Source organism: Lycium barbarum, chromosome 11, assembly GCF_019175385.1.
Source record: "Lycium barbarum isolate Lr01 chromosome 11, ASM1917538v2, whole genome shotgun sequence".
NCBI classification, from domain to species: Eukaryota; Viridiplantae; Streptophyta; class Magnoliopsida; order Solanales; family Solanaceae; genus Lycium; species Lycium barbarum.
The window spans coordinates 117,868,071-117,879,354 of record NC_083347.1 but is presented as its reverse complement, the minus strand read 5'-3'; positions in this window follow the sequence as shown (position 1 = coordinate 117,879,354).

The following is an 11,284-nucleotide window of genomic DNA, read 5'->3' as shown; positions in this document are numbered from 1 at the left end:
GTAATTTCCAAAGTATCTCATTAAGTCAATAATGATGGATTCATTGCCACGTGCGTATTTGTAGCAAACACTAATATAATAAAGTTTTAAATACGGAGCACAAACTACAGTATTATATTAATCGTGTTTTGAACATAGTATCTCATATTGACAAAATCAAACAATATATAAAAAAAAATGAACCCCATATTAAAAAAAATATAATATTAAAAAAAGTGTTGGCTTTGTATTCGTAGCAAACACTAATATAATAAAGTTTTAGATACGGAGCGCAAACTACAATGTTATATTAATCGTGTTTTGAACATAATATATGTATATATATTATATGCATAAAAATAGTACAAACTAATAATGTCAAAAAAAAAAAAAAAGTGCACCCCATAAAGGGTGGACCTCATATTAAACAACAACAAGCAATATAAAAAAAAATAAAAAATAAAAAAGTGGAACCCACCATCTCCAAACTCACTGTAAAAAAAGTGGACCCCATATTAACAAAATCAAGCAATATTAAAAAAAAAAAAGTGAACCCCATATTAAAAAAAAAAATACTGACTTTATATTCGTAGTAAACACTAATATACTAAAGTTTTAGATACGGAGTACAAACTACAATGTTATATTAATCGTGTTTTGAACATAGTGTGTGTATATATATATATATATATATATATATATATATATATATATATATATATATATATATATATATATATATGCATAAAAATAGTGCAAATTAATAATGTCAAAAAAAAAAGTGCGCTCCATATTAAAAAATCAAACAATATTCATGTAATTTCCAAAGTATCTCATTAAGTCAATAATGATGGATTCATTGCCACGTGCGTATCAATCCATTAGTGGGAGCAAATGAAATTGTTTTTCTTCAAAAAGTTAAGCAGTCAAACCATACAGTTTTCTTTCTTTTTTTATATTAGCATGAGATCTAATCTAGATATTAAACTGTTGTATTTGCTATTCCGCCATGTCATTTATGTGTTATGTTCACTAAAATAAATATACTTAAAATATTTATATTTTAAAATAAGATAGAATTTAATTACTTTTTTATTTTTATTCTTACTCTAATAAATGTGAAAAGAGATTAATGTCGTAAAAAAATATATCAAATGGAGATCAAATAATGAATAAGGTAAATTAGTCAAATTATAATTCTAATCGACGGTTTCTTAAAAAACCATGCAAAAGACAACATGACAAGTAAAATGAGCTAAACCGAGAATATTTACCAAAAATTAAAAAATAGAATTTCTTCGTTTAAATAGAAAATCAATTTCTACTTTGTTTCGTTTTAAACATGTAAAATTAATTTAATAATTTGAATTAGAACTATCCAAATCAAAATTTGATAAAAAATAATAGGTATTTTACACCTTTAAATTAATCGAATTAAAATTGAAAGTATCAACTGATGCTTAAATATTGCTATTATTTTATCTCAAAGAGAAAAAATAGTTTCTTTTTAAACAAGTCTTCTCTTTTAAAAAATATTAATAAATTTGCCGATTTTGTATTCGTAGCAAACATTAATATAATAAAATTTTAAATACGGAGCACAAACTACAATGTTATATTAATCGTGTTTTGAACATAATATATATATATATAATCACTATTTAAAGACAAATACATACACATAAATGCACTATAATCTAAAGTATTGGGCCCGTGCGGCCGTCTAGTAAATAATATCAAATTCACTGAACCGGGTGTAATGGTGGATGATTGGTTTATCTTCCTGTAATTATTATAGGCTGAGTAGTACTTTAGAATACAACCTTTCCACATTCCAACTTTATTAGTTTGGTGTCCTCTAAGCTTGAGAAAAGGACCAAAATCATCCATAATGTTTGGGTTTGGATTAAAATCATACATATTCTTTCACATGGTGCACTAATAGTACATTATGTTTGCATAAGTGGTGCACTTTTAGTCACAATCCCAAATAAATTTGATGGAAAAGAACAAAAATGCCCCTGAACTTTTAGAAAAGGTATAAAAATACCCTTTATTCATCTATTTTGCTAAAACTACCCCTCAATTCAACTTTTTGGCTCATTTATTCCCCTTGACTAACGGACAACACTAATTTTTTTTTTTTTTTAAAAAATTAAATTGCACATGACATTTTATTACTGAAAAATTGATTTATTCTTTTAAAAAGAAATCTGAAAAATCGTTATTTGTAGAATAAGGAAAAATAATTTTTCAACATCCATTTCTTTAAAAAAACAAATGTAGTAAGCCTTATATATATATATATATATATATATATATATATATATATATATATATATATATATATATATATATATATATATTAAAAAAAAACAGAATTGGATTTTCATTAAAACATGTGGAATTTTTTTAAGTTTGGAAAAAAAAATTTATCGGGTGGAAACCCCATTTATTTTTTTAGAAAATTCAATTTTTAAATCTGAAAAACTGATTGTTTTTTTAAGTAAAATGTGCAAAACTAATACTCCATAATTTTCTTCTAGATTTAAAAAAAGATAGTTTTCTGGTTTTTTTTTAAACACGGTTTTTCCATAAAAAATTTAATTTTTTCAGATTTTTATAAAAATCCAATTTTTCACATTTTGAAAAGAAAAAAAATTAGTGTTGTCCGTTAGTCAAGGTTTTACTCGTTAAAAAAAAGTTTTCCAAATTTAAAAAAATTCCAAGGTTTCAGATTTCTTTTTAAAAGAATAAATCAATTTTTCAGTAATAAAATGTCATGTGCAATTTAATTTTTTTTTTTTTTTTAAAATAGTGTTGTCCGTTAGTCAAGGGGAATAAATGAGCCAAAAAGTTGAATTGAGGGGTAGTTTTAGCAAAATAGATGAATAAAGAGTATTTTTATACCTTTTCTAAAAGTTCAGGGGCATTTTTGTTCTTTTCCGTCAAATTTATTTGGAATTGTGACTAAAAGTGCACCACTTATGCAAACATAATGTACTATTAGTGCACCATGTGAAAGAATATGTATGATTTTGATCCAAACCCAAACATTATGGATGATTTTGGTCCTTTTCTCTCTAAGCTTCTACGGTTTTATATCTATTAACACCTTTTTTTCCTACTTTATAAAAGTTGACATCAAAGTGTCAAATAATACTTCAATAACTTTGTCCAATTTTTCCTTCTTTGCAGAAACAATATATTGTGGCGCTTCTTTTTTCATTCTCTTCTTAGAATTTCATTCTTCCTTCAATAAATAAACCTCATAATCTGGTGCAAGTTCTTTTTGGAATTTGATATACGATATTTGCTTTGTTCTTCTGCTTCAGCGTCCTAGCAAATATTGTCATTTTTTAATATAGGCAAATATGATAGTAACTTTTTTTTGGAACTTTTGCAGTTGGAAAACGTTTTGCAGGTATTATAATTAAGAAGTTCCAGTCAAGGATGATGCTGCTATATATAGGTTTGTCTTGACTAAATGTGCACAATATTATTTTTATGCAAGAGTGTTGTATGTAAAGAAGTATTAGGTTAGATGCAATCACCTCACATGTTGGCACCAAATTACATTAAAGTTTATCTCATTATACATCACACCTATCTAACTAAATTTAATTATTCAACTTTGCATGTTTAGATGATCCATAATATTTTGTGTTGAACAATCAAGTCATTTGTATTTTGTATATATAGGATAACAGTTTATCTAATTCACTCATATTTTAATATTATCAATATTCTAGAGAATTTATACCAATTGAATTAGAACACACGTGCCAGAAACTAGTATACTAAAAGTGGGAACACCCCAAGTTAAAAGTTGAAATATCAAAATATCATGTTAGTAATACTTTTGGACAAGTAAGTAAATACACATTATAATAAATACTATATTTTATAATAGCTAATTAAGAATATAATAAAAGTGCACCTTCGAATCAGTTTCTGAGAAATAATTAAGAAATCTCTCTCTCTCCCCCCCCCCCCCCCCCCCCCCGCCCTCTCTCTCTATATATATATGGCACCTCTCTATGGCCTCCATTGACATTTATCTTTTTTTTTTTTCCTTTTTTTTGGCTTTTTGCTATTTTTTCCCCATTTATGTGCTATGTTAAAAAAAATAATCAAAGTCAATCATTTAATTAAATATCTTAATTACGTTAAATGTGATGTTAATTAGCTTAAGTCTTTCAGTTATATACGTTTTTGTATTCCAAGCTAATTAGTTCATGGAATGTTTAAGGTCTGTTTGGAAAGCCACCTGGTAATTGGAATTGGTGTAATTACTAGGGTAGTAATTACACAGCCTAGTAATTACACAATATTGTAATTACAATACCCTGTTTGTTTGTCATAATGTAATTACTGTGTAATTACAAGCGTGTTGTTTGGTTGCATAAGTGTAATTACACAGTTTGTTTAATTTAATTATAAAAAATTTAAAATTAATATTTAAAAAATATGTGCCTTTATAAATGATATTAAATTAGTTATTTAATAACACATTGTTTCTTGAAAATATATTAATTAATAATCATATATTTATAACTAATATTGTAAAAAATAATTGATATATGTTTTTCAAATTAATAATATTTTAATTGATTATAAAACTTAAAAGAAAAACTTTTTTTTTAGAACATCATGGATTGGATGTTTGACAAAAAAAATAATATTTATATATAATGCTATAACATTATTCAAATGTTTGACCCAAAAAACACCTATCAACTGTAAGTGAAAAATAAACGGCATGCAATGTGAAATAAGAAGTTAATAGTACTAAAGCAAATAAATTAAAATAAAAAATATAACCTAAATTCAAAATCCAAAAGAAAAAGTTTAACATAATACTCTTATGTCAAATTCCAACATTACATAAATAAGTTCCAATATAACTTAAGTAGATATAATTCAAAAGAAAGGGAAAATATAAGTCTATAACCACATTCACAACCAAATTTTAATTTAATAACGTCACTTATTAAATGTTAAGTTTGTTAATGACTCATTCTTTCTAATATTAAGAGGTGTAGTTTAAAAAATTAGAATAATAATACGGTTATGATAAATGAATAAATAAATAAAAAATACGGGCAATTACATGGAACCACAAGAGGTAAGGTTGGGAATGAGAAGAAGAAAATGAAAGATAAATAATATAAAAAGAAAAATATATTTTAAAATATAAAAATAATTAAAAAGTAGAAATAAAAAAGAAATAAAAATAATAGAAATAAAAAAAGAAATTTAATGAGAAAATAAATTAAAATAAAACTAAAAAGAAAGAAACTAAAAAGTAATTTTGTAATTACAGGGTGTAATTACAACAAATTCTCAGCTCCCCCTTGAGAATTGGAGAGTGTAATTACACCCTCCCAATTACACTCAATTCCCCCCTAACAGTGTAATTACTTGATCAAACAATCAGGCCAAACTGTGTAATTACCACCAATTACACTCAGTGTTTTAAAAGGCGGGGGCGTAAGACGGGGCGTTTTACATACGCCTCGAGGCACGGGGCGTAAGCCCCATGGGTATTTAATTTTTAGTATTTCTTAAAATAATAAAATTACAATAAATATTTTTAAATAGGTAAAATTACATAAAAAAATAAAATAAAACTGTAAATAAATGATATATATATATATATATATATATATATATATATATATATATATATATATATATATATATATATGTATGTATATGTGTGTGTGTGTGAGCGCGCGCGCGCTTGATCCTCACAAAAAAATGATCAATACCCATTATACACCGCTTATAACTTGTAATTATATATAACATAATTTTACAAGTATAAACAATACAATGAAATAAAAACTATTATGAAATGCAAAACAATTCTAACATTTGACTTTCAAACACGGAAAAAAATACAGTTTCTTAAAACACTATTACTATCATACTATTCATTTTATCTCCCTATAAGCAAATAATCAATAAAATTTATCAATATTAAAATTAAAACATAACTTCTTCATGAACAAAAAATAAAATTATATGATAATTCTGATACATAGGACTTATGACCAATGACAAGTGAAAATGTACAATTCCGCTATGCGTTTTTTTTTTTTAAAAAAAATAAGTGATATTCACCCTCACGACGTTCTCAAATAGTAAATATCCAATACTACGACTTGTTATATGAGTTACACCCAATCTTCTATTTCTATAGATGAAAAACTATTAAGTATCATTATTTTGTTAAACAATTATGAGGGTGAATGATTTTAATTAAGGAATTTAAATATAATTTGTGTAAGAAATGTTAGGCGAGCCCTGGGCGTTGGGCGTTGGGCGTTAGGCGTGTTTAGGACGTACGGTTGAGCACTTAGGGCGTAAGCCTCATAAGAACTAAGCCCCGCACGTTAGCCCCAGGGCGTTTGCCACTGCCCTGCCCCGAGGCGAGCCCCGGGGCGAGTCCTGACACTGCCTTTTAAAACAATGATTACACTCAATTCCAATTACCTGGGTGGTTTTCCAAACATGCCCTTAATTTGGTATTATTACTTAACTTTTATTGTTATATACCTCTTTGTATTCCAATCATAGATAGAAGATAAATAGAAAACAGAAAACAGAAAACGCATACTGCAATGGTATATATATATATAGAGACATAAACAAGTGATGTAGCACCTCTCTATGGCCAAATTATTATTTTTTCCTCTTTTTTTGATATTTTTCTTCCTTATTCCACTAAATACATTTCTTCCTTATTCCACTAAATACAACTGACTAAATATTAATTCCCCATGAATTTGCAGTTATAAATCCTTTATTATAGGATTTAAATAACACTAAATTCTATACGCATAATGACTTAGAGTCTCTTGAGTTTCCTTATCTTTATTATAATCTTTCAAGTCCAATTAAACTCTCATGAGTGATGCTATTTATTCATTCCAAAAATTCATTTGGAAGCATGTATAGATCAGATTTTGTTTGATATTTTCGTGTGTTTATACAATGAGTTGCCAGTTAGATACATTTGTTTGGCATTCTCGTGTGTCTATACAAATAGTTTGCCAAGTAATTCTACTTTTTTTATCTTGATGTTTTTTTTGTTAAAATGGATTTGATAGATTAAATTTAATTTGGAATATCATTGTACAAGAATGTGGTTTGTTTGGGATTTTAATGTATTTATACAGTTACTTGCCAAGTGAAAGTCATCTTTTTATCATTGTCGATTACAACCTTTAATCATTGTAAACCTTTATATATACATCGACTTATATTTATTGTAGTATTATATTCATGTTTTAGTTTGGCTTGAAAAGGAAAGCTCTTGAATGTGATTTGACTTACAAGAGTGGATATCGGCAAGAGCTTGAAAAATTATGCATTGATTTTGAATTTTTTAGAAGTTCAGAAAGCAGATGAAGGAGCGGAAGAATAGAGCCAAAAAAGTGCCCGGTGTCAAGAAGACTAAGGCAGGAGATGCCAAGAAGAAATGATCTGCCAGTAACAAGTTCCTTTATGCCAAATGAGAAAACGTTTTCTTATTACTTATGTTTCTCTCGATATTTATGCAGAATCTTTTCAATTTTGGGTAAGTCAGGCAAATTATATTTGCATGTTAAAAGGAAAAAAAATATACATTTATAGAAAATTTTCGTGAATTTTGGTTGATGCTTTTACATATATTTAATAACAACAACATAGATAGTGTAATCTCACAAGTGGGTCTGGGGGTAGGATGCAGGCAGACCTTACCTCTACCTTTGTGGGGTAGAAAAGTTATTTCTGATAGACCTTCGGCTCAAAAAAAACATAATGAATACAGTATTTAATATTTTCTTTTCTTTTAATTGTCCTCAATTTTTTATATTTTTTCTACTTAATTTTCTCTAATAGAAAATGTATATACATGAAAATCATTTGGAGATGTGGTCCTAGGGATCCGGTAGTAATGAGAACAATGGTGAGTAATTTTCTCTCTAACTTCTCTTGCAAGTATTCTTAAATCTTAAGACAATCTAATGAGTTTGATTTGTGGACTGAACCACCAGCCTTTCTCTTATCTTTTCACCTCCACCATCGATCTCTTCCAACTTATAGTGCGATGGAATAACTCACTTAAATAAAATTAAATGCTTAACTATCCACTTTTCATATTTCACTTATGATAGAAATTATTAACGGGTTAATAGTTGAGTAATTACTTCTCCTCCTGTAACTCCTACCCTAAATATTGTATTGTTTAATTTTAGAATGAATTTCTATCTTATCAAGAACTTCATATATTAAGAACTTCAAACAAATCCGCTGGAAATAGTGGGGAAGAGATCGATGGTGGAAGATAGAAATTCATTCTAAAATTAAACAATACAATATTTAGGGTAGGAGTTACAGGAGGAGAAGTAATTACTCAACTATTAACCCGTTAATAATTTCTATCATAAGTGAAATATGAAAAGTGGATAGTTAAGCATTTAATTTTATTTAAGTGAGTTATTCCATCGCACTATAAGTTTTTTGACTTTCACTGTTCTTTTTCAACTTTTAAAGTTTTTCTTAACTTGACAACCACTGGGAAGGGATATATTATTAATTACCACCCATGTCTTTCTGAAAATAAAACTTTTCATGGCTTTAACCTTTTCCGATAAATTGTAGAATAGATAATCACCGACAAAATTTTGGTGGAGTGATAAGTACTCTTTCATCCTTAATCCGAGGTCTTGGATTCGGGCTTTGGGGTATGGAACCGTCTTTGTTAGGGAACATTTTACCCCTAATGTAAGTTGCTCCGCTGTGCATCCAAATTCAATCGGCACCAATATAAATACCGAACATATGGTGGAAAACCAAAAAAAAAAAAAAAAGAAGAGATTCCTTCTTATTTAATACTTATTTTGTTACACGGTGTTTTCCCATTTTACAGTTATGTTTGGAGAGATTAGTCAATTGCATGTGAATTAATAGACAATAATGATCCATATATTTTTTAGTTTAAGGAAAATAAATTTAAAAATCAATGATATGACGAGCTTTGGAACTAATCGGGTTATATATATATATATATATATATGAAGTTTTTTTTCTTATATCTTGAAAATTTGTTGTCTTGACCGCTCGAATCGCGGCCTAGTTAACTAGTTATTATGATCCCATATCCAAAACTTTTTCACTTTTCAATATTAAACCTTTTGAACTTCCTATATGTATCAACGTAATGTATTCATGACATATTAATCCACAAGTGGGTGCACTAAATACTATAAGAGAAATTCAATTTTGTCATTACAAAAAGAGCTTTTTTGCTTGCGAGAAGCTACGTACACCAAAGAGTGTTGTAGGTATGAACCTGATAAATATTAGTTTGTGGAACAAGGCAGCAATTGCCAAGAACCATTGGGACTTGGCACATAAAACTGATAAACTATGGATAAAGTGGATACATTCATACTATATCAAGGGTACTCAACTGTCCAACATGACCATACCAAAGCAAGCCTCATGGATGTTCAGGAAGATCATAGAAGCAAGACAGGTTCTTAATCAGAGTCAAGTAGTGTTACAGAATGGAAAAGTGTGATTAGGCAACTGTACTTACGTCTGATGGGACAACATACAAGAATTCCATGGAAATGCCTTATGTTAAAAAATGAAGCTAGTGCTAAAGCTAAATTCACTATGTGGCTTCACTTTCATAGGAGGATGCTGACCAGTGATAGATTAGCCAAATGGGGTATCAATGTGGATCCAGTGTGTATACTATGCCAGGCACATCAAGAAGACAGAAATCATTTGTTTGCCGAATGCATATTCACTAAGGGACTATGGGACAGATTGTTGAAGTGGATGAACAGAGAACCATACAAAGCTACAAACTGGGCACAATACTTTCAATGGACTATCAACAATGCCAAAGGAAACCACAGAATTCAGCTATGTTTAAAATGGTATTTGCTGAGACTATTCATGGCATATGGACCGAGAGAAATCAGAGAATATTTGAGAAGAGAAACAGGAGCATGGAAGACACTGCTAGGCAGATTGCTTGTATTTGCAATTTCAGAGCTCAAAAAAGGCACAAGCCCTATGCTGCAAAGGCTTCAGTTTTGAGTAGCTCAGGTGTTAACTGATGGTTATATGATGTAACTGGGCTAAATGCCCTGATAGATAGATAAGAGTTTTTTCTGTTGAGTGATGTGTACATAGTCTAGTTAAGAGGCTAAGTTGAGATAGCAGAATGAGTTACACTGCTGTGGTTTTGTAATGTTTAGACACTTGGTGATTAATACAATCAGTTAGTTACCAAAAAAGAGAAATTCAATTTTCGCCAAATATTGGATTATTGGCAGCTATTAGAATAATATTACTACAACTTTTTTATAATAAAAATACAACTTCTCGGCATAATTATTAGATACTAAGGAATATTAAAACGGGGTGTCTTACTAATGATATCCTTTTAAATGACATCTTAAGGGCTCTTCAACTTTGCAAAACTTTACAAATTACTCACGGTCTATATAGATAGTTAAAACATTAATAAAGGGCAGGTGATTTAATGAAATCCTACTAAATGCTAAATAATTGCTATAGTAATTAATTACTAGGAAAGAACTTATAGCAGCTTAAGGGTTTTTATTTCATACGTTGCAAACCTTTTGCTTTACCTCAGTTATCAATTAGTACTATTGGATGAATTTATATTAAATTCTGCTCATTAAACATCTCCTATAAATGATTCTCACCATTTGATGAAATAAAAGAACATAGCTGAATACTTACCAGGTATGTTAAATTTTCCTATTGCCTGTTAATTCCATTATAAGCCAAGACGTAAAATACAGTGTAACTTTCTTGATGGAACCTATGGGGTTCACACTTAGCTAGTTCACAACCTGAGAGTTCATTGAAATAGTTTAAGGGACAGGGTCCCTAAACTGTTTTCACAGATAATAATGGGAAGTAAATAAGGCAAGATATTTACATGGAAAACTCCTTGCTCAATGGATTAAAAACCAGGACCTACCTAAGTAGGATTTCCAGCTTCACTAAACTGAGCAATGTCCAGATTACAACCTATTGCAGCCTAGGAATTAAACTCTTAATCCCTATCCCTTGCAATGACCAGATTACAACCTATTGCAGCCTAGGATAGGTAAGGTAGTTATAGAGAGAGAAATAATTGAGAGAAGAGAGATGTGGAAATGATTTCTTTTCTATTCAACATGTGCAATAATGTGTTGTACAATCTAATTATGAGCCCGTTTGGATTGGCTTATAAGTTGCTTATAAGCTGTTTTCAGTTTTT